We start from the raw sequence: 22,500 nt of genomic DNA on the forward strand, positions 1-22,500 counted from the left end.
TCTTGCTCTGAGGTGTAGGAGTTAACAAATCAAGTTTCCTTTTCTACCATTACTATTTTCTTTTGTAGGAACTAGCTAGCAGCTAGCGGGTGTAGTTCGGTCAAAAGAAAATAGTTCCTCCATGAAACTGCTCATAACAAGGTCTGTGCATTATCTTGAGTAACGGGGTCATGATTTCTGGAAAGAGACATTGCTGTTGAGTTTATCAAATGTATTTCTTTGGCACTTTAAGCACCACAAGCCGAGTGCCGTCCAGTTCCATTGTATTGGAGAGAAGGCAGAAACTCTGTGGCCGATATCTCCAAAACTCAGGCAACTAACACAAAATGATATAGATGGATAAACAGCACTACAGGTGAGAGGAAAAATATGTATTTTGGATTTTAGGGTGAGCTGTCCCTTTAAGTTATACGTAGGTTGGGAAGCAAAATGAGCTGCTGGCCTAAAACTGGTGGTCAACCGCACCACACAAAAAACTTTAAATTCCTGAGCTTGAAGGTGATACTAACTTTCCCATTGGCCGTCCAGGCTGAGAACACTTTCCCATTGGCCGTCCAGGCTGAGAACACTTTCAGAGCACCTGATTTATATTCTTCATGTTAGGCGAATGGGAAGTGGGCCGTTCTGCCGTGGCCGGCATGGAGAGAATGAGTCCTGGTGTGACCTCAGCCTTAACACACCCTCAGGGAGCCCCAGAACAACATTTGAACACCTGGCTGAATATGGACCCAGCACTGTGACACACACACACACAGTCACACACACAGTCCCCCACACATGCACACGCATAGTCACACACACACACACACAGTCACACACACAGTCCCCCACACATGCACACGCATAGTCACACACACACACGCACAGTCGCACACACAGGCAACAGTGCTCTGTGGTGCCAGGTACAAACAGTAAAACTAATGTTTGTGTTGAGGCAGCCAGCAGGCAGGTGTCTCACTGTAAGCTGCCCCACTGCACACAAAGCCTTCAATTGCCTGGTTCCACGTTGCACCCAGTATCCCCCTGCCTGCCTGCCTGCCTGTCCACACCTATTGTCAGACACATTCCAGAGGGCACGATTACCCAAAATGCACTGCGTCGAGCTAACCTGGAGCCGACTCACGATAAGACTTTTTATCACGTTGCCGTGGCAACACCCTCCCCACCTTTGAATGGATTCCTGTCAAAGCAAAGATGGCTTCCCAAACATCAGAACCCGACTTGCTCAGGGGGAATAAGGGCAGGAAAAGAGCAGAACTTTTTCCCCGCTCCAGGCCAGCAGCACTTGTGAAAAGAGGTAAAGTAAAGTTCACGGCAACGCAATGAAGAATGCATTAGCGAAAGGAAAGGAAACACAAACACAGTCAGTGGATGACAGCCGCAAACACAAACACACTGAGTTCTGCTAATTTGATGATGAACAGTGTAGCTCTGAAATGAACACTGTCACTTTGGCTTCAACAGCAACGTAACAAAGTGCTCAACTATCATGCTAGTTGCCTAAATGTCTTTATTATAACAGATTGATATTTCAGGGACTCAGACTCATGGAGAGGGGAAATGGTGACAGCTACCAGGGCAGACACACATAAAAACATTCTTAAGTGCCCTATTTTGGGATCAAAAGGTTGACTGTCAGTTAAAAGTGACTACGGTAGTTTGCATGCCTGATATTTGCTGCTTTATGTATTATCCTTTTACAGAACTTTGTAAACTACAGAAAAGAGCTATAAAAACACAGTTAATTATGGTATTTAATTAACTACACTAGCCAGGTGAATATTTCACCACTTGATTATTTACAAACTGCAAACCCAAGAGTTGACTGTTCCACGCCCACCACCTCAGAGCCACGCCCACCACCTCAGAGGGGGGGACGACCAAAAAGTGGAATTGTCAAATAAACACGACCAATTGAAGCACACACAAACAGAGCTGCCAGTGCTCAGCAGCCAGGGGTCATGTGATCACAAAACACGCCACACTAAAAACATGAGAAGAAGAAGAAACATGGGAGAAGAACAGGAATCTCCATTGTTCAAAAACTTGCAATCCCGAAAAAAGGAAGGGGGGGGTGGGCGGGTCCTAAAGAGAGAGAGAAAAGCCTGCTGGTTGATTAGCCGTAGCTTAGCTGTCTTTCCCCCTGTGCCTGGAGTGTTTGTTGTTGGAGCTGCTTTGCGGTTTTCACAGCTATGGGGCAGCCAGGAGGAATGCCTGCTCAGAAACCTGAGAGGCCTGAGGCTGCCTGGGCCACCACGGGCTGTGGCCTCCCCTGACCTATAATCACACACACACACTAACACACGCGCACACAGGCACATACACATTAACACACACACATACATCAGGGGCGTACCCAGACTTCCAGATCCACCTTAGTCCTTACCTCCTCACAGACTCAGGACATATGAACCTAACCCACCAGCCCACAAAGCAGCTGGAGCCTCCTGAAACGCAGACATGGGATCTTAGAAGACCACTTTCTGAACACTGAGCCTGATTGAACCTGTCAGGCTCGATTATTCGACTGGTGAGACAGAGGGGAAAATGCATTCTCTCTCTGGAACTACTTTCAATGTCACAAGATCTTTCTTCTCGTCACAATTTGAGCCAAATTGTTTGGTTTACGCCACTGAGGTGTTTTGTGCAATTAATTTGTCATGGGACTTCACTACAGATTAAGATTTAGTTTGAAGAAGTTACAGCGATTTAGCGGAAACATGATTGCGTGTGAATCCTCCTCACACATATGGGCTAAGGCTAAGATGAGCAATGGGCCAAACTCCCAAAAAGTCAACGTAGTCCCTTAACGAATGACACTCATCACTTGGGTTCAGCTCCAAATCAAAGGGGTCTCCTTCAGAACCATCGCCTGATATCAGACTGATCAAATCAAAGGGGTCTCCTTCAGAACCATCGCGTGATATCAGACTCGTTACACTCCCATTGCCATCTTCTAGTCTGAGATTGCCCTCTGTCCAAGTGATTTCTATGAGGGGAATCCTCCAGGTGAATTCAATTTCAACTCACCAATCACTAGAGAGACCAACTGATCGCATGAATTTAATGTTCGTTATTCCAGTCGGGAGAACGCAAAATATATATATATAAATAAATCCCCCCCTTTGAATAAATACCTTGCGATTTCAAAGTAAGTGGTACTTTTCATCGATTTAAAACAGCCTGGATGGATAACAGCATTTGTGGGTGTGGGTGGTATTGGAAGGTCTGGACCCAGGCAAGCTAAACCATACTTAGCTGGTCTTCACAGAACACAGACACTGGATGCATTCCACACAGGCAGCTTTTTGACCACTGACCTTGAAAGAATGCAGAAAAGTCCTGTCCCCTTGATCATCCTAGGGGCACTGCTGTTGGTCCATTAGGCCAGTTATTAAATCAGTCCACCTCGGGGTTAATCCTCCTGACCACAGATCAGTTATTAAATCAGTCCACCTCGGGGGTTAATCTGACCACAGACGAGTGGATCGCAGGAATGGCTAAACCTCAGAGGAACCTCACTCTAGGGATTTATGAGATGCCCACCTGACTCTTGTGTTCTTAGTTGCAATCCTCTGGTACTTTAGCTTGTCGAGACACTGGCAGCAGCAGAGGTTGTTGCATGTGTTACTGAAATGACTTGCTCGTGATCCAGACGTGGAGCTTTCTTTACCTGCTCCCCCCTTCACTCAAACGACAGACAGGGGGCGCAGTAAGGCTGAACACATTCACACATCACAAGCAGGGCCATAGCGGGGGGATAAACGCATGTAAACGCCCTTTACATACCGTTTTAAATACAGAATAGCGTTTACTCACCTTTTATGATTGTTCATGCGCTGTTATTGCGCGGTTTTTAATGGTGGACGGCGGCCTCGGACGACAGTACTGTCTTTCAGAGGCTGTAGCGTGGCTCAGTTTGAAAGCTAGAGGGAAGCTACTCATATGATATGAAACATCTATTGGTATTTGGTACCAACCATGTCACGCTAGCTTGTGGGGAAGGAGGCTAAATACTGCTCCAAAATCAAAGGGGTCTGAATGAGAATGGGTTCTATGGAAAACCTGGAGAACGTGGTTCCTCTCTGTTAGAGGCGATCACAGTTTGCGGTTCCTCCCTGGTTCCTCCCTGGGCTCTGCTACATGCTCCATGGTGGAGGATTTCTGCTCCGCTCGTCGTGACCAGTTTCCACCTTCATCATCCCGTCTCTTTCTGGGCTTCACCATCTCTCATCACCAAGTTAAACGATAAAACAGTCAAAATAAATATATTTTTTTCCCCACGGTGCTCGTCAAACTTTAGTGCACAAATCCACCCACATAGAAACCACAGGAACACTCCCGACAGAAATGGACATGGCTTCCAATTAACCGGGCCTCCCCTCTTAGGCTCTTCAGTGAGGCTCTCTTGGGAATGTGGTAAACTGCCCTAAGAGGCCCTTCTCCTTTTTAAGTGGCTGTTTTATTCTCAGTGGAGCAATGAATAAAACGCAGACAATCCCAAACACCACCGTACTGGCCCAAAGATCTCCAGATCTGCACCATACTGGCCCAAAGATCTTCAGATCTCCACCATACTGGCCCAAAGATCTCCAGATCTCCACCATACTGGCCCAAAGATCTTCAGATCTCCACCGTACTGGCCCAAAGATCTCCACCTTACTGGCCCAAAGATCTCCACCTTACTGGCCCAAAGATCTCCAGATCTCTCCACCGCACTGGCCCAAAGATCTCCAGATCTCCACCGCACTGGCCCAAAGATCTCCAGATCTCCACCGTACTGGCCCAAAGATCTTCAGATCTCTCCACCGTACTGGCCCAAAGATCTCCAGATCTCTCCACCGTACTGGCCCAAAGATCTCCAGATCTCTCCACCGCACTGGCCCAAAGATCTCCAGATCTCTCCACCGCACTGGCCCAAAGATCTCCAGATCTCCACCGCACTGGCCCAAAGATCTCCAGATCTCCACCGCACTGGCCCAAAGATCTTCAGATCTCCACCGTACTGGCCCAAAGATCTTCAGATCTCCACCATACTGGCCCAAAGATCTCCACCATACTGGCCCCCGAGACTGAGATGTCCAGAAGCATCCCTGAAGGGAGCATATGAAGTAGGGCGAGAGAGGTCGAGGAGGAGGCAGGCTGCAGTGGAGGACTGAAGGGGAGAATAAACCTATTAGCAATTCAGCCATCTTCAAAGGCCAGAGTAGAGCCATGAGCCACACACACACACACACACACACACACACACAAATCCTGTCTTTAGGCCTCGTTGATCAGCGGTCCGAGGTTTTGGTCTATTTGTGTGCAGACTGGAGGGCAAAATGGGAGCATCACTTGGGTGGGACATACCTCAACTGTTACTAGACTAATGATGTGCGTGTGTCTGTATGCGTCTGTATGCGTCTGGGCTAACTGATGTCTGTGTGTGCAGGGCAGGCTGTGCATCAAATAAGTGTGTGTGGGCCATGTGTAGGAAAACCTGCGTACATGTAGGTGTGTGTAGCTTGTCGACCGTACATCTGTCAGTACCGGCTTCTCGTTGGTCATGTGTAGAGTAGACACACTCTGTGCATGTGTACGCGCAGTAGGGGTGTCAGAATTAATCGTTTAATCGTGTGAATCGAATCAAATCATTGACAGATGAATCGTTGAATCGTTTGTGTTTAAATTTCGGTTGACATTCAGATTTTAAAGCACTTTCTAAGTAGAAAGGGGACTTGATATTTATCTGACTGCTTGTATTAATTGATGAAAAAGCAGCACGTGCAGTAATATTGTAATAATATAGAAAATTGAGGATTTGATACTTGGAGCAGTATCGAGATGCATCGTGATGCATCGTGGAATGGAATCGAAGACAAAATGAATCGTAATCTAATCGAATCATGAGGCCAGTGAAGATTCACAGCCCTAATGTGCACGCCGCCTCACAGGCACATAATGTGCACGCCGCCTCACAGGCACATTTGCCATCATCCAGGTGACGTAGCGGGCGGAGGTGTTTGGGAGCTCCGGGGCCAGAAGGATTGTTTCCTTACAACAGGCGGATAAAAGTCTCAAACACAAGGGACAGTAAGCGCTGCTTCCTCCATGCTGCTGGTGTACAGCTCCACCTCTCTGTTTCCTCACTACTTTAACCCCGCCCTCCACCTCTCTGGCTCCACCCCCAAATAACGGGGAGCGATGGCGGAGCGGAGAAGAGCTCCATCTTTAAATGTCACTCTAACCTCCATAGAGAAAGCAAAGCCTTGCTAATGAAGTGGGTCTCCATGTCAGCCCAGTGGAGAGAGAGCAGGTTGGCTAATTAAATGGCCGACCGTCAGTGTCTGCCAACTTCTTGCTGCTGCACTGAAGGCGCTGGCTGGGGACAGTGGGGGTCAATTCAATTTGGTGGAATCTAACTAACGGACAACCTGAGGCAATGGCTCCAAATCCCCTGCTGTCCACACACACACTGTCAGAGTGTAGCTCTGAACACCATCACCTGCCCACACACACACTGTCAGAGTGTGTCTGTGTGTAGCTGTGAACACCACCCCCTGCACACACACTGTCAGAGTGTGTCTGTGTGTAGCTGTGAACACCATCCCCTGTCCACACACACACTGTCAGAGTGTGTCTGTGTGTAGCTCTGAACACCATCCCCTGTCCACACACACACTGTCAGAGTGTGTCTGTGTGTAGCTGTGAACACCATCCCCTGTCCACACACACACTGTCAGAGTGCGTCTGTGTGTAGCTCTGAACACCATCCCCTGCCCACACACACACTGTCAGAGTGTGTCTGTGTGTAGCTGTGAACACCATCCCCTGTTCACACACACACTGTCAGAGTGTGTCTGTGTGTAGCTCTGAACACCATCCCCTGTCCACACACTGTCAGAGTGTGTCTGTGTGTAGCTGTGAACACCACCCCCTGCCCACACACACACTGTCAGAGTGTGTCTGTGTGTAGCTCTGAACACCATCCCCTGTCCACACACTGTCAGAGTGTGTCTGTGTGTAGCTGTGAACACCACCCCCTGCCCACACACACACTGTCAGAGTGTGTCTGTGTGTAGCTGTGAACACCATCCCCTGCACACACACACACACTGTCAGAGTGTGTCTGTGTGTAGCTGTGAACACCATCCCCTGCACACACACACACACTGTCAGAGTGTGTCTGTGTGTAGCTGTGAACACCATCCCCTGCCCACACACACACACAGTCAGAGTGTGTCTGTGTGTACCGGTAGCTCTGAACACCATCCCCTGTCCACACACACTGTCAGAGTGTGTCTGTGTGTAGCTCTGAACACCATCCCCTGTCCACACACGCACACTGTCAGTGTGTGTCTGTGTGTAGCTCTGAACACCATCCCCTGTCCACACACACACTGTCAGAGTGTGCCTGTGTGTAGCTGTGAACACCATCCCCTGTCCACACACACACTGTCAGAGTGTGTGTGTGTGTAGCTCTGAACACCATCCCCTGTCCACACACACATTGTCAGTGTGTGTCTGTGTGTAGCTCTGAACACCATCCCCTGTCCACACACACACTGTCAGAGTGTGTCTGTGTGTAGCTCTGAACACCACCCCCTGCACACACACTGTCAGAGTGTGTCTGTGTGTAGCTCTGAACACCATCCCCTGCCCACACACACACTGTCAGAGTGTGTCTGTGTGTAGCTCTGAACACCACCCCCTGCACACACACTGTCAGAGTGTGTCTGTGTGTAGCTGTGAACACCATCCCCTGCCCACACACACACTGTCAGAGTGTGTCTGTGTGTAGCTCTGAACACCACCCCCTGCCCACACACACACTGTCAGAGTGTGTCTGTGTGTAGCTCTGAACACCACCCCCTGCCCACACACACACTGTCAGAGTGTGTCTGTGTGTAGCTGTGAACACCATCCCCTGTCCACACACACACTGTCAGAGTGTGTCTGTGTGTAGCTCTGAACACCATCCCCTGTCCACACACACACTGTCAGAGTGTGTCTGTGTGTAGCTGTGAACACCATCCCCTGTCCACACACACACTGTCAGAGTGTGTGTGTGTGTGTAGCTGTGAACACCATCCCCTGTCCACACACTGTCAGAGTGTGTCTGTGTGTAGCTCTGAACACCATCCCCTGTCCACACACACACTGTCAGAGTGTGTCTGTGTGTAGCTGTGAACACCATCCCCTGTCCACACACACACACTGTCAGAGTGTGTCTGTGTGTAGCTCTGAACACCATCCCCTGTCCACACACACACTGTCAGAGTGTGTCTGTGTGTAGCTCTGAACACCATGTGTCGTTCTGATTGACTTTGCTACATTTTTGAATCCCCTATATATGTGCAGACAAAGATGGTTGACTTAGTAAATTCAACTTGGTGAAGAGTCAGAACCAAAAAACTACCAAGGTACACGGTTTGCAGAATTTTTTAAAAGCCTTTAATTAAGTGGCTTCAAGCCTACGCGTTTCGACACATAGTCTTCATCAAGGCATCAAGAACAAAGTGAATCTCATTCACAAAAATACTGTGGCTGGTGTCTACTACAGCCAATCAGAGTTGGCATCCCTATATATGTGCGTTTGTGTACTTGTAAGCTTTCATGTAAGATCCATTCCCCAACGCAGAGTTTTAGACTTTAGACTTCAGAGTTTTCTTGCTTGGTTGTCGTTCCAATTTGACTCCACAGAGTAATAAGTGTAGTAATGCATAAAACATTTAAGACACATCCCAAGCTCCATCATAGGGGCTTCAAAGAAGTGTAGAGAACAACCGGACCTCGAGGCTCCATGCTCATTGTGAATTCTCACCGCATCAGAAGTCCGTCTGAAGCTGCTACCTCTGGACTCCATTTCAGCCCACGATGCCACAACAACAGAGGACATTGTTCAAACTAAATACAATAATGAATGACTGGATCTTCCCTAACCAATCACAGACTGGATCTTTCCTAACCAATCACAGGATCTGTTGGACCCGCACGGGTTTGTCAAGGGGGCACATTTCCATGCGAGTGCACACACTCTGGAGGAAAACAATGCCGAACTCCCCAAATTGCCAAAAAATAGTGGAAAAGTTGGTTACCACGGTTCCACTTAATCATATAGCAATTCAGCAATAATCCAATAAGCAATAAGTCCTGGTAGAGTGGTGGTTTCAGTTCTGTGGCATTGTCTGAAGTCCAAGGACAGAAAGGCCTCTCTCATGCTGACCACATGCAGCATGATGGCTTTTCAATGTGGAGCAACTTAAGAAACCGTCGCGCAACAATGCGTGTCAAAACGTTTTCTCCCACAGTCCACCATTTTCAAGTGGGCTTTTGTCCTGACCCAAAGTGACTCTGTAAATCGCTTAGAAAATCTAAGACAACCTGTCGTCATCCAACCAATCAACAGTATCCTAGGCTACATTTTCACTACTGCGTTTTGCAAGCACATAGCAGAATAATTGAGCTCTGTCCACACACGAGTTTAAACTTCTTCTCCTCCGTCCGACTCCATATACCAGCTCCCCTTCCTTCCCCTCTCCTTCACCCTTGATGCTGTGCTTATGAGAACTATAAACTCATTAGTAACTAGTGTGCATAATAAGAATGTAATGATGTTATTTGACAGCGGCACGCGGTCGCAGGAGAGCGAGACACTGCAGTGACGTTAAACCCAATGTTAAGTGATGGGCAGGCTATATAGAGAATGGCACCATCAAGGCACATTTAGGCTATATATTTGAAACGTAGTGGCTGCTGTGCACCTGAGTGTATGCATTGGTGTCTGTGACAAAATAGACAAGGTGAGCGCACAGGGTGGACAAATACTGTGGCGTTCCTGCAACAATCCAAGAGCAACATCTTGGGCACAGTTACTCATCAGAGTTGCCCAAAAAAGTTGCCGTGCATGATGTCACTGGCTTTATTATTTATTTGGGGGGCATGCGAAATATCTCATAATCATAAATTGCATTAGACAGGTGTAAGCCTACAGAGAGGGCACATAAAGAAACCATAACTCCCCCATCCCCCACAAGCATGCACACACACACACACACACACAGTAAAATGCCAATGGCCGCTCTAAATCACAGCTCAAACTGGGTCACAGTGAGGCACAGCACAGCTTCTCTGGGGAGTGCGAGTGGGACGAGCGTAGTAAACACAGATGTATCCTAGGTGCACCAAGGGGCGGCAGCCTGCAGTGTGCAGAGTTCTGACTGGACCCTCTATCTCTCTCTCGCACGGCCGTGGTCCCGCCCTGGTCCGATGAGGTGGGAGGGTGAAGCCTGTCTGCTATACAGGGAGCGCTGCGGTTCTGAAATAACAAAAACCCCTTTTGTCCAAAGTAGCGCCGGGACTGAGAGAGAGAGAGAGAGGCAGAGAAAGAGAGAGAGAGAGAGAGAGGCAGAGAAAGAGAGAGAGAGAGAGAGAGAGGCAGAGAAAGAGAGAGAGAGAGAGAGAGGCAGAGAAAGAGAGAGAGAGAGAGAGGCAGAGAAAGAGAGAGAGAGAGAGAGGCAGAGAAAGAGAGAGAGAGAGAGAGAGAGGCAGAGAAAGAGAGAGAGAGAGGAGGAAGAGAGTCACCACCGAGCGGATCGTAACAGCCCCCCCTACCCCCCTTCAAAAAAAGAAAAAAAACTAAACTAGCCAAGAGGCTCTCAGTCTGGGCCCGGGATGTTTGCTCTCCCACTCCAGCAGACAGGATATAATGCTTTCCACATGTGAGGGAGAAAAGGAGGGGAGAGTGGGGGGAGGAGAAGAGAGAGCAGAGGGGAGGATGAGAGGACTGTGGACATGGGGGGGGGGGGGGGGGGGGCAGACAGCAGGAGAGAGAGAGAGAGAGAGAGAGAGAGAGAGAGAGGCCGTGGAAGACTAGGGGGCACTTTACACGAGGACGGTTTCCTATGGTGACGGGGAATTATTTTATCGTTAGTGCCTCCCTTTTAGACGGCGACGGCGAATTTGCGCTTAGGAAACGACACATTTTGAAACCACCCTCCAGAGTGAAATTCTTGGTGACGCTCCCCGCTGAGCGCTCCATGTAATCGCGATTACGCCATAGCCGTGCGCGAGTTGGCGGCCATTTTCAAAATAAAACGTCAGTATGAATGGCAACATTCAGAATTAAGCTACACTGCGGCCAACTTCAGTTACATGTTCATAACGTTACTGCTGTGAGGAGCCGATGGCTGTACCCGGTTGGCATTTAACGTTAGTTACAAAAGCACATCGACAGTGTTTTCTCACTGCCAGTAGCCTAACTACAGTAGGGTTTGACAGATAGCTAGTTCGACCGGTGTCAGCACAGTCAGCGCTCCCGGTCCTCGCTGCTCGTTAAAGATTTCCAATAGGCGTTATTCTGATAAACTGGTCACATATGTGTTACGTTCTCACCCGACAAATATTAAAACTTTAAAACAGTTTGGGGTTTTTTTTGCTTGAAAACAGCTTTTTGACAAGTCTAAATGACTGCGGAAAGCGTACTCTATTTCCACGTTTAAAACCGGAAAGACGATTATGAAATGACGTCATGCAGAAGCGTCCTTGTATGGGCAAAGAATAAGGTGATCACACTGCCACCTAGCGACCTGGCATGTACATTACGGCGTTTTAAAAATTCAACAGTGCTCATGTAAACAGGGAGAAGGTGTGAAGGAAAAGGTGTGAAGGAAACGCTATTGTGTCGTTTCTTCCAGAAACTGTCCTCGTGTAAAGGGCCCCTAGAACAATAGCAACTATTCCACAGCACAGCAATGTTCAGTTATGGCTCACTTGCCCCGATGCGATGCCAGCTCAAAGCAAAGCATGGCATCAAGAAAGCACTTTGTGCTGGTTCATTTGAAGCCATAGCCGAAGAACTGTGCCAAGCACATGCAGTCGTTATGTTGCAGTGGAACATGAGTGGAGCAATCTTCGCTTCTTATCAATCTAAGCTCTTTTGGCACAAATGTTGACGGTGCATGTTCTGGCGCGAGCGCATGGACGTTTTCATCGAACATCAACGTGAAACAGGTAGGAAAAAGTGAACTAAATATATAGCCTTAATGAGATTCACCAGTCCTTAACTGATATCAAGGTTGATGTACTAAGTGAAGATGAAAAGCTCGAGGACAATGGTCAAAGGAAAACCATGATATCCTCAACTCAAAATGCCTAAATTACTGCACATCACAAGCATGAAGCTTGCTAATGTGAGTCATTAATAAACACAGTGGGGAGGGGAGGAGCCATGCTGTGAGTTTCTGTGCAAGTGCCCCCCCCCACACACACACACGCGCGCGCACACACACACACACACACACACACACGACAAAGCAATGAAATTAAGCATTTTGAACTGTATTAGTGGCTCAGCTCGAGTCCAAAAATAGATCATTGTGACTCAACTGAGAGACATTATCTACCAGCTTAGGGAGAGAAAATTGGGTTTCTGCCTAAAATCTCTCTCTCTCTCTCTCTCTGTCTCTCTCGCTCTGTCTGTCTGTCTCTCTGTCTCTCTCTGTCTGTCTCTCTGTCTGTCTGTCTGTCTGTCTGTCTGTCTGTCTCTCTCTCTATGTCTGTCTGTCTCTCTCTGTCTGTCTGTCTCTTTCTGTCTCTCTCTCTGTCTGTCTCTCTCTCTCTCTCTCTGTCTGATGATTAGGATTTAGGTGGCCATGATTGAAGGAAGGCCTGTTTGGGATTTTAGCCAGGGCACCGCGGTTACACCACTACTCTAGTGAAGAGTACCGATGGTATCTTTAACGACCACAGAGAGTCAGGACCTCGGTTTAACGTCTCATCCGAAGGATGGTGCTCACTCACAGGACAGAGTCCCTGTCTCTGCCCTGGGGGACATTGGGGAGATTATTCATCAGACCATTAAGACCAGAGGGGAAGAGCACCTCCTACTGGTCCTCCAACACCACACTTCCAGCACCAGTCTCCCATCCAAGGAGTATCCTCTTAGGCCAGAACCTGCTTAGCTTCCCAAGGAAAGCCAGTAATGTAACGCAGGAGCCACTGGTGCTGACAAGTCCTGCATGTGACATGAACACTCACACTGCTCATCATCATCATCATCATCATGACATCATGTTACCCGTGGTTCAAAGGTCACAGCCGTGTGTAATGACCACGCCCCTCTTTTTTTTAATTGCTCTTTGATGTGTGCTGTCTGTGCCTGTGTGTGTGTGTGTGTGTGTGTGTGTGTGTGTGTGTGTGTGTGTGTGCGTGTACTGTATATAAAGTGTGTGTGTGGGGAGAGGGGGGTAAGGCACAAGTCATTAGGTCAGGTTTTTTACACCAGGCTCTTTGATGTGAAGGCAGTCGGATCATCAGAACCAGGCTGTGGGCCTCAGCAGTCCTGCACTAATCAGGCATCACTAATTGGACTTTTCAAACCAAAGGCTCACTAACAAGAACTCCATCCAACTCTGGCTCTTTTTACGATCCTGCTGCTGCATAGAGAAAACTCTTCAAGGTGGCGCATTCCTCATTTTATAAACTTGAATTGAAAGCAGGTGTGGAACTTTTTAGGTTGCTTTTGTAAAGTTCGGTGACCCTAGGGACCAGGACACGGCTGCATCGCCGACGCCAGACAACTCGTCTTTTTCGGGGGGGAGTAACGCGAACAAAAAGGATTGAAACTGTGGATTTTGTTTGGTGAAAATATTTGATTATGTTAAGATGATTATAGCTATGCTTTTTTTTTTTTTCAATAGACCCTTTTCACTGGGGCACTTTTGTGTCGAAAAGGCAGAATAAACACAGGTGCAAGCAAAATACTAACGAGGGTTTCCAAATTCCAATCGTAGAAGTTGGAAACCCTCATTAGTGTTTTGCTCGCACCTGCGTTTACCCTGCCTTTTCGACACAAAATGGCCCCCATGAGAAGGGTCTATAGATATGAAGACATCTTCTTCTTGCTTGTACAGGCTTTTGGTCTCTCAGAGGCAGAACACGCAGAGTGGCAGTAGTGCCAGCAGGCCCATGGTGGATTATGAGAATAGCGAGTTGCTGTTAAAGTGGAGCCGAGGTGAAAACGTTCCAAAGGCAGATCAAAGACACATACCTGAGAGGTGCTCAGCTATTTAGCTGATCAAATCTAGGAGCGAAGAGAGCACAACAACAAAACCTCACACTGTGGTCAAATGAGCTCAGCTAAGGATTCTAACATGATGAGAGAAGTCTGCACTTTTGTACTAGGAGCTTTGTATTTGTCTCCATATCAGAAGGCCATGAGTCATAAACAACAGTGCATATGTGCCATCACATAGCGTAGCAGAGGCTGGATGCCAATGGGTGATTCTTGTTAAGCCATTATGCACTGTAGTGCATAACTATAGGACATACTACAGTGTGTTTCCCCTACCATTCTACAGGATTGGTGGGCCCGCCAGGCCAACGCCACCTCCGCCAGGCCAGAAAAAGAATTGCATTGCATTTTTTTTCTGCTCTCCCCAAAATGTCAATAAACCTTTATGGCATATTATTACAATACTGGTGTTGACAGTGTTGAGAGTAATAGAAGATGCCAAATCATTCAAAACAATAAGCATTTTGCTTTTAGGAGCATCGTGCCAAAACGGACTCAACGTGTGTCGTTGCCTGGGAAACGCACATCCCATAATACAACTGTTCGCATCGCATCCCATAATAGTATGATGATACTTGGGATGCCATTGCGAACATAGATGCGAACAGGTTAGCTAAAAGTTTAGCGTCGCCACGCCAGCGAGGGCCCCCACTGTTGCGGTCGGGGTACGTTTCAAAATCCCTCCAGGCCTGAACATCTTTCTAGGGGAAACACTGTACTATAGTATGTACTACATACTATGTACTACATAGTATAGTATAGTGTAGTATGGTACATACTAGTACATAGTATGTACTACATACTATGTACTACATAGTATAGTATAGTGTAGTATGTAGTACATACTAGTACTATGTAGTACTAAGAATGATTGGGGACATGTGTAGAGCTGAGCATGTGAGTAATACGGGACTTCAGCAATGAGTAGGGACCTGGACTGAGTACTGTGCGTGATTCTTCCAGTACTCACGTACGTGGCAAGAATCTGCTAGTATGTTTACATACAGGGTGAGTCAGTTTGTGAAAAGCTCAAATGCCTACATTACAGTACCACCACAACATTGCTTCAAAGTTGGGTCTAGACACAGTGGCCCGCAAACCTGTTTACACTGGGTCTTTATGATGATGAATATTGATAGAATTTCCCCAGGCCAGACATTGAAAAAAGTGGAAGAAAATGGGAAAAACCATCTGGAAGTAATAACCTGACATCCTCATCATGAAGACATGAATTTTGCAACTCTCTATGACCAACTGATACAACAACACAATGTCATTCAAGCTATACCCAGTTCCTGAAAGCTTCTACATTTGCTGTTCTAAATACCCAGTGTGGTGGAGGTCCTCCCTAAGAAAAACCCATGTTTCCAGAAGATGCAAGAGCAGTTTGTTTAAATAGAAGAAGTGGGTAGTTAGCATACATGAGCAGCAATAGCCGCCATGGCTGAACAGACAAAGAACAGAGCGCCACCTACAGAAAGAACCCCAAACTGCATCAACGGAAAATCAGATTGACAATGACAGGTGATCTCTGTGAAGTGCAGTGCAGAGACACTGCAGCAGTGAGCGCTTGGCACCAACAATAAAAAATTAAAATCGAGGACCTGAGGGTTACCCCTTTAAGAACCCAAGGACCTGAGGGTTACCACTTTAAGAACCCAGGGCATGGCATGGTCTACTGTAAACTGAATGAAGGACCTGAGGGGTTACCAATTTAAGAACCCAGTGCATGCCATGGACTACTGAGGGTTACCACTTTAAGAACCCAGTGCATGCCATGGACTACTGAGGGTTACCACTTTAAGAACCCAGTGCATGCCATGGACTACTGAGGGTTACCACTTTAATAACCCAGTGCATGCCATGGACTACTGAGGGTTACCACTTTAATAACCCAGTGCATGCCATGGACTACTGAGGGTTACCACTTTAATAACCAAGGGCATGCCATGGCCTACTGTAAACTGAATGAAAAAAATCGCAGGGTTGTAGTGGACAGCCGGCCAATCAGTTAGCCCATATAGCTTGGTTTGGCACAGCCAAAGCCAGTGTCTCACACACCCCTTAACCTCTGGACTGGGCTCCAGCCACTTTCAGGGCCCGGTGCCAGCCTGTCAGCAGCAGCAGCCCCTGGCACCACAAGGCCCAGTCACACCCTAGTGGTGGTACACCCTGCCCAGGCCCAAAGCTCATACTGACTCCTTTCAGCGGGCACGGAGAGAGAGAGAGAGAGAACTAACGGAGTGTGAAATAACAGAGACAGATCAACGGTAGGACAGGGTCAAAGACAAGACGAGACGAGACAAGAGAAAGCGAGACGAGGAGAGGAGAGCAAAGGCCTCTTCACCCCGCTTGGAGAAATGGGGAAGTTTGATACAGGCTTCCTGGCTAAACAGCCCCAGCCAAGTGGGAGGGAGCTGAGCTGACATGGGGCGCCTGCACGGGCTGTACCAACTCTCCCAGATTATCCTCGCATTCCTGTGCTCTGGACTCATCTATACGGCCTCTGCTTGCACAGTTTACGTGCGTCAGTATGTATGGAACAGTATGGCGCATGTGTACACACGTACATTCTCTGCACAAGAGTCGTGCATACCTCTGAGTGTGGACACTGGATTTGTGTATGCACGCTACCTCCGAGTCTGGACACTGGATTTGTGTATGCACGCTACTTCCATCCACAAATAGGGTCTGAGAACAGACATCAACACACATGCACTTTGTTGTCACTTTCTCAAATAGTTTTAATGTGTTTATGTAAAGTAAAGGTAAAGGTAAAGTCCCAACGATTGTCACACACCTCAGTGTGCAAAATTTGTTCTCCGCATTTGACCCATCCCCTGGGGGAGCGGTGAGCAGCAGCAGTGCCCCCAATTCCAACCCTTTTGATGCTGAGCGCCAAGCAGGGAGGCAAATGGGTCCCATTTTTATAGTCTTTGGTATGACTCGGCTGGGGATCGAACTCACAACCTCCCAGTCTCAGGGCGGACACTCAAACCACAAGGCCACTGAGCTGGTAAATATAAGCATATTTTTGCAGATTCTATAGGCCATTGGTTGCAAAACTGTGGACCACCGGGCGCCACGGAAGTGCCAGAGAATTGCATTATTATTATTTTTTTTGACAGACAACAGTTTTTACTTGAGGAGTAGCCAGATCGGGCTGATTTTCAGAAATATTGCGATATTTGGGAAATTTTTATACATTTACTTTCAGAGGCTGCAGCAGGCTCGGTTTTAAAGGCAGAGTGAAGTTTCTGGTATCATATGAAACTAGAAGACCTAAGGAATCGATTTGTACCAACCATGTCACGCTAGTTTGTCAGGAAGGTAGCTAAATAACACTCCAAATATAGGCAAAATATTTGCGAGGGGATTTTTTTTTCCAAAGGGGTCCTCTTTTTAATTTTTCACGCCCTCTCCTTTAGGTATATGTATATTACTCCTCATTTGTTTCTCATTTTTACTTCTCATGTGCACAGATATTGATATTTTCAAAAGTTTCCCACTTCCTACGGCACAAAATTCACATGATTTTTTGTCTCAGTAAATTCTATTGCTGCTGTTCTGCACACCCTCTCAATGAATCCCTACTTTCCTTCACGCATGCTTACTTCATTTGTTCTGGTGTTGAAATTTCTCAGTTGCGTGCGTTTATACAACCCCCATTTGCTCTATAATAATTCATAATCAAATTTTCTTCGCTGTATTCCGTTACTATTTTGCTCCTGCTATGGCCCAATTTCTCTCTCTTAAAGAGGGCTTTAAAATGTCTGTTAACTGGGGCTGTTTTTCCATGCAAAGGGCCTATTCAGATCCAATGTCTCTGTGAGTCTGTTTAAAAAGTGTGTAACAAGGCTGTGTGTTGGTGCCTGTAGGCTTGTTAAGAACACTGACTCCAGCCTGTGTCTGAGGGAAAGAGCTCCGCTCTGCTTAGCAGCTGTAACCTCCACTGACCTGCGCGCTAATAACACGCTACGGCTCTCCCGCTTCACCACTATTTAACCCAGCAGCTCACTTAGGAATACACTCATAATATTGACCATTACGGCGCGGAAAGAGAGAAGCTGCGAGGATGAGACGAAATAAAATGCTCGACACGGGAGATGGAACAAGAAGATAAATGGCAACGAACAAGGAAGCTCAACTCAATGTCATTTAGGCAGGAATGAAGATGTGGCGTGTGTGAGTCAACACCACAACAGTCATTTAGTTTCACCTAAGTTCTGCACCTTGATGTATTTCTGTATAGCGGTATGGAGCGGCCGGACTCATTCAATTCAATTCCTCCTTGGAACACAGTCATTTCCCATTAGAAATGAATGGAGCTTGTGTGTTTCCAGAACCTGAAAGAATCCTGGAAAGAAATGTGAGAGGGAGGGGGGCAAACACACACACCACACACACGCACAAAAACACACACACACACACACACGCACACACAGAATAATGACATGCCTGAATAATGAGAAGGCGTGAGAGAGAGAGAGAAAAGGCAAAAAGAAGAATCGTAGAATACAAGAGGATTACAGAAAAGGCTTGAACAAATTTGACAGACACAAAGACGATAGGCAGTGTGTGTGTGTGTGTGTGTGTGTGTGTGTGTGTGTGTGTGTGTGTGTGTGTGTGTGTGTGTGTGTGTGTGTGTGTGAGTGAGTGAGAGAGTGTGTGTGTGTGTGTGTCTCAGACAGATGTGTGTGAGACAGAAGCAGAGGAAAGACAAGAAGGACAGAACAGAGGAGGGAGGAGGACAGAGACAGAGGGGAGATAAGATGATTATAATAATAATAATAATTGATTGGATTTATATAGCGCCTTTCAAGACACTCAAAGCGCTTCACATATCAGGGGAGGGAACTCAACTCATCCACCACCGATGTGTAGCACCCACCTGGGTGATGTGTAGCACCCACCTGGGTGATGCACGGCAGCCAGTTTGCACCAGAACGCTCACCACACATCAGCTATCATGGCGGAGAGTTGAGGACTGAATGTGCCAATTAAGTAATGATTAGGTGGCCATGATGGAAGCAAGGCCTGTGTGGATCTTTAGCCAGGGCACCGGGGTTACACTCCTCAGGGCACCGGGGTTAAGGCCGTTTCACACCGGTGCGGATCTCCGTGCGAATAATCGGCACAGACATTCGCAATTTTCTTTTTTAATTAGTTGTAATTGAAGCTTGCACACCGCGGCCGAACATTCGTGCGGCATTTTATTTTTCCGGATAGACATTGACGTCCGCGGATTTCCGCCTGCGGAAAATACGTTTGACCAATGAAATCCTTTGTTTACAGCTGACGTCATACCTCCACTACTCTTGCCGAACCTCATCAATTTGGTTTCTCAACATCCAATTTTATATGACAAACACCATGACGATCAACACCGAAATTAAGGACAATAGATCTTCAGATCGCCCAGCAGCTGGGATTCACTGAAGATGGTAATGTAGCTGAAACGAATTCCTACTTGCTAACCTTGTAAACCACTGTTGTAAATGGATGGAGCTAATGTTAGCCACTTGTATCCAAATGCTAACTAGCAGTTTAACATCAAAATTGGGGTCCGCTGCTCCTGCCTCCATTTCACTGAAATGGACGGCAATTTCACTGCCTCCAGTTGCTTTTCATGGCTCGTCTCGCTGCTGTGTCTGTCTGTCTGTGTCTGACGTTAGCCGACTGGTAGCTAGCTTGCGCAAGTAGATGGTGCTGTCCTACTAGACGGGAGCCGGGGAGGGACATTAACTACTGGTTACACTGAACACTGTTTTTCCGCTGCGGAAAATTAATGTGGGACTGCGAATAATTCGCACCGGACCTGTGTGTATAGGTTGCAATGTGGAAAATTCGCACGGAATTTCGTACCACATTCCGCCTCTGCATTCGCACCGCATCTGTGTGAAACAGCCTTTACACTCCTCAGGGCACCGGGGTTACACTCCTCAGGGCACCGGGGTTACACTCCTCAGGGCACCGGGGTTACACTCCTCAGGGCACCGGGGTTACACTCCTCAGGGCACCGGGGTTACACTCCTCAGGGCACCGGGGTTACACTCCTCAGGGCACCGGGGTTACACTCCTCAGGGCACCGGGGTTACACTCCTCAGGGCACCGGGGTTACACTCCTCAGGGCACCGGGGTTACACTCCTCAGGGCACCGGGGTTACACTCCTCAGGGCACCGGGGTTACACTCCTCAGGGCACCGGGGTTACACTCCTCAGGGCACCGGGGTTACACTCCTCAGGGCACCGGGGTTACACTCCTCAGGGCACCGGGGTTACACTCCTCAGGGCACCGGGGTTACACTCCTCAGGGCACCGGGGTTACACTCCTCAGGGCACCAGGGTTACACTCCTCAGGGCACCGGGGTTACACTCCTCAGGGCACCGGGGTTACACTCCTCAGGGCACCGGGGTTACACCCCTACTCTTGTGAAGAGTGCCGATGGGATCTTTATTGACCACAGAGAGAGTCAGGACCTCGGTTTAACGTCTCATCCGAAGGACGGTGCTCACTCACAGGACAGAGTCCCTGTCTCTGACCTGGGGCACTGAGGAGATTATTCATCAGACCATTCGGACCAGAGGTGGAAGAGCACCTCCTACTGGTCCTCCAACACCACTTCCAGCAGCAGTCTGCGGCGCCCCTCCTCAGGTTTCTGAGCATGGTGTGACATCATGTCTGCCCACTGTTAGAAGGCCTCTGTATAGACAGGCCTTTGTTCTCCTTCGTGTAACTCTTAAGGCAGCTACACGCACTGATTAATAGAGGCAGGGGTCGGCCAGCAGAGAAGCTTAAGCTACGCCACCATATGATACTGGTTTCTTTTAGCCAAGCCAAACCTAGCATGACTTAGCACTGCTGCCCCTTGCTGGCAGAGCCTACACTGCACTCTGCACCGCTTCTTTGGCTCTAACAATATGGGAGCCATTTGTGGTGATGATATACAGAACCTTAATGATGATTGTTTGATCTATAGAGCCAACTTTTTTTATTACAATTCACCATTTCCCATTTGGCAGATGCTTTTATCCAAAGGGTTGTACACCCATGAGGTTTTAATACAATACATTACAATACATGCTAGTGCCACAAAGCGAAGTTCTGCTCTATGAGATATGAGATGTTTTCTATGCAGTCCATCAGGTGAGAAGGTGTTCACTAAAGAGCTGGGTCTTTATCCTCTTCTTAAAGCTTGAGAGGGAGTCTCATTCCACACCGAGGAACTGCAGCAGTGTCTGGCTAAGAGACGTAGTAGGGCCTTGTGGTGGTGGTGGTGGTGGCAGCACCAGGGCTGGTTCCTTGGCAGAGCGTAGTGGGCGGGAGGGAGGGAGCGTTTAGACCTGAATGAGGGAGTTCAGGGAGGTCGGAGGCATTTCGGTTGCTGCTTTGGAGGTGAGCATCATCGAGGACTTCAACTTGATGCGGGGCAGTGACTGGGATGTCAGTGAAGGGATATGATGAACAGCAGAGTGACATGTGCTCTTTTTGGGCTGGTTGAAGACCAGAGGTGGCTGCCTCGTTCTGGATCTTCTGCAGAGGTTTCTGAGCGTACATGCCGGGAGCCCTGCCAGACAGTAAGGAGCTGGAGTAGTAGTCAAGGCGTGATATTAGAAGCGTCTGTACTGCGTGTTCAGACAGGCAGGCTCTGATCTTCCTGGTGTTGTTGATGATGATTAAAGGGCTCTAAACAGCTCCAGAAGGACAAGACGTTACTGACAGCTTTTATAAGAAACTGTCTGTGCATATTAATACTACTGTATTGATCTCTGGAGGGGTTTTCTCCCTCTCTCTCTCTGGGTCAGGGTCAGATACAGAGTTGAGTTCAAGGACACTTCATTCCGAAAGACAGATGTGTTGAACGGCTGTCTCTCTCTAACAACCAGGCCAACCTTCCACACACACACACCCATATGAAAACAAATACAAAAAAATGGGCAAAGTTGTGCTTTTTGGTGCAAAAGACGGGGGCCTTTAGTTTTGAGAGCAGAGCTAACTTAGCATCACATTTCCTGGCCGTGCTCAACGCAAACAACTCCTCGCATAGCGGAACATTTCCTGCTCTTGCGTGACGAGCTACCGTCCGCAGCACCTCCCGGCCCAGCCCGGCTGCTGGCCCGGTCAGAGACAGAACCCAGGGTAGCTATCAGCTATGCATGACAGCGTTCTCATGCATCGTTCATTTGGGGGTAGAAAGTGGCAAAACCTATGCATAATTAAATCCATACAACATACATATTTAAAAGCGGTGCTTTTGCTCGAACCATTCTCCAGAGGAGGTTCTTCACATAAGAGAATGGACAGGCAGGTATATATAGGCAACAACACGCCACGTTACAAGCAGAGGGGTTTTAGTAGAATTTGTCATCAATTGACAAATTAAAAAGGACAGAGCACCATGCATTGAAAGACATGTAGTCTCTAGGGGTGGGAATCACCAGAT

The 22,500-nt window shown here is 47.9% G+C and overlaps 1 protein-coding gene across 1 annotated transcript in view; it reads right to left on the reverse strand.

The window, feature by feature from the left end:
• The window catches only part of cachd1 (cache domain containing 1), a 134,027-nt gene that overhangs the window by 83,433 nt on the left and 28,094 nt on the right, over positions 1 to 22,500 (reverse strand).

This window comes from Poromitra crassiceps, assembly GCF_964638095.1.
Source record: "Poromitra crassiceps genome assembly, chromosome: 12".
NCBI lineage: Eukaryota > Metazoa > Chordata > Actinopteri > Beryciformes > Melamphaidae > Poromitra > Poromitra crassiceps.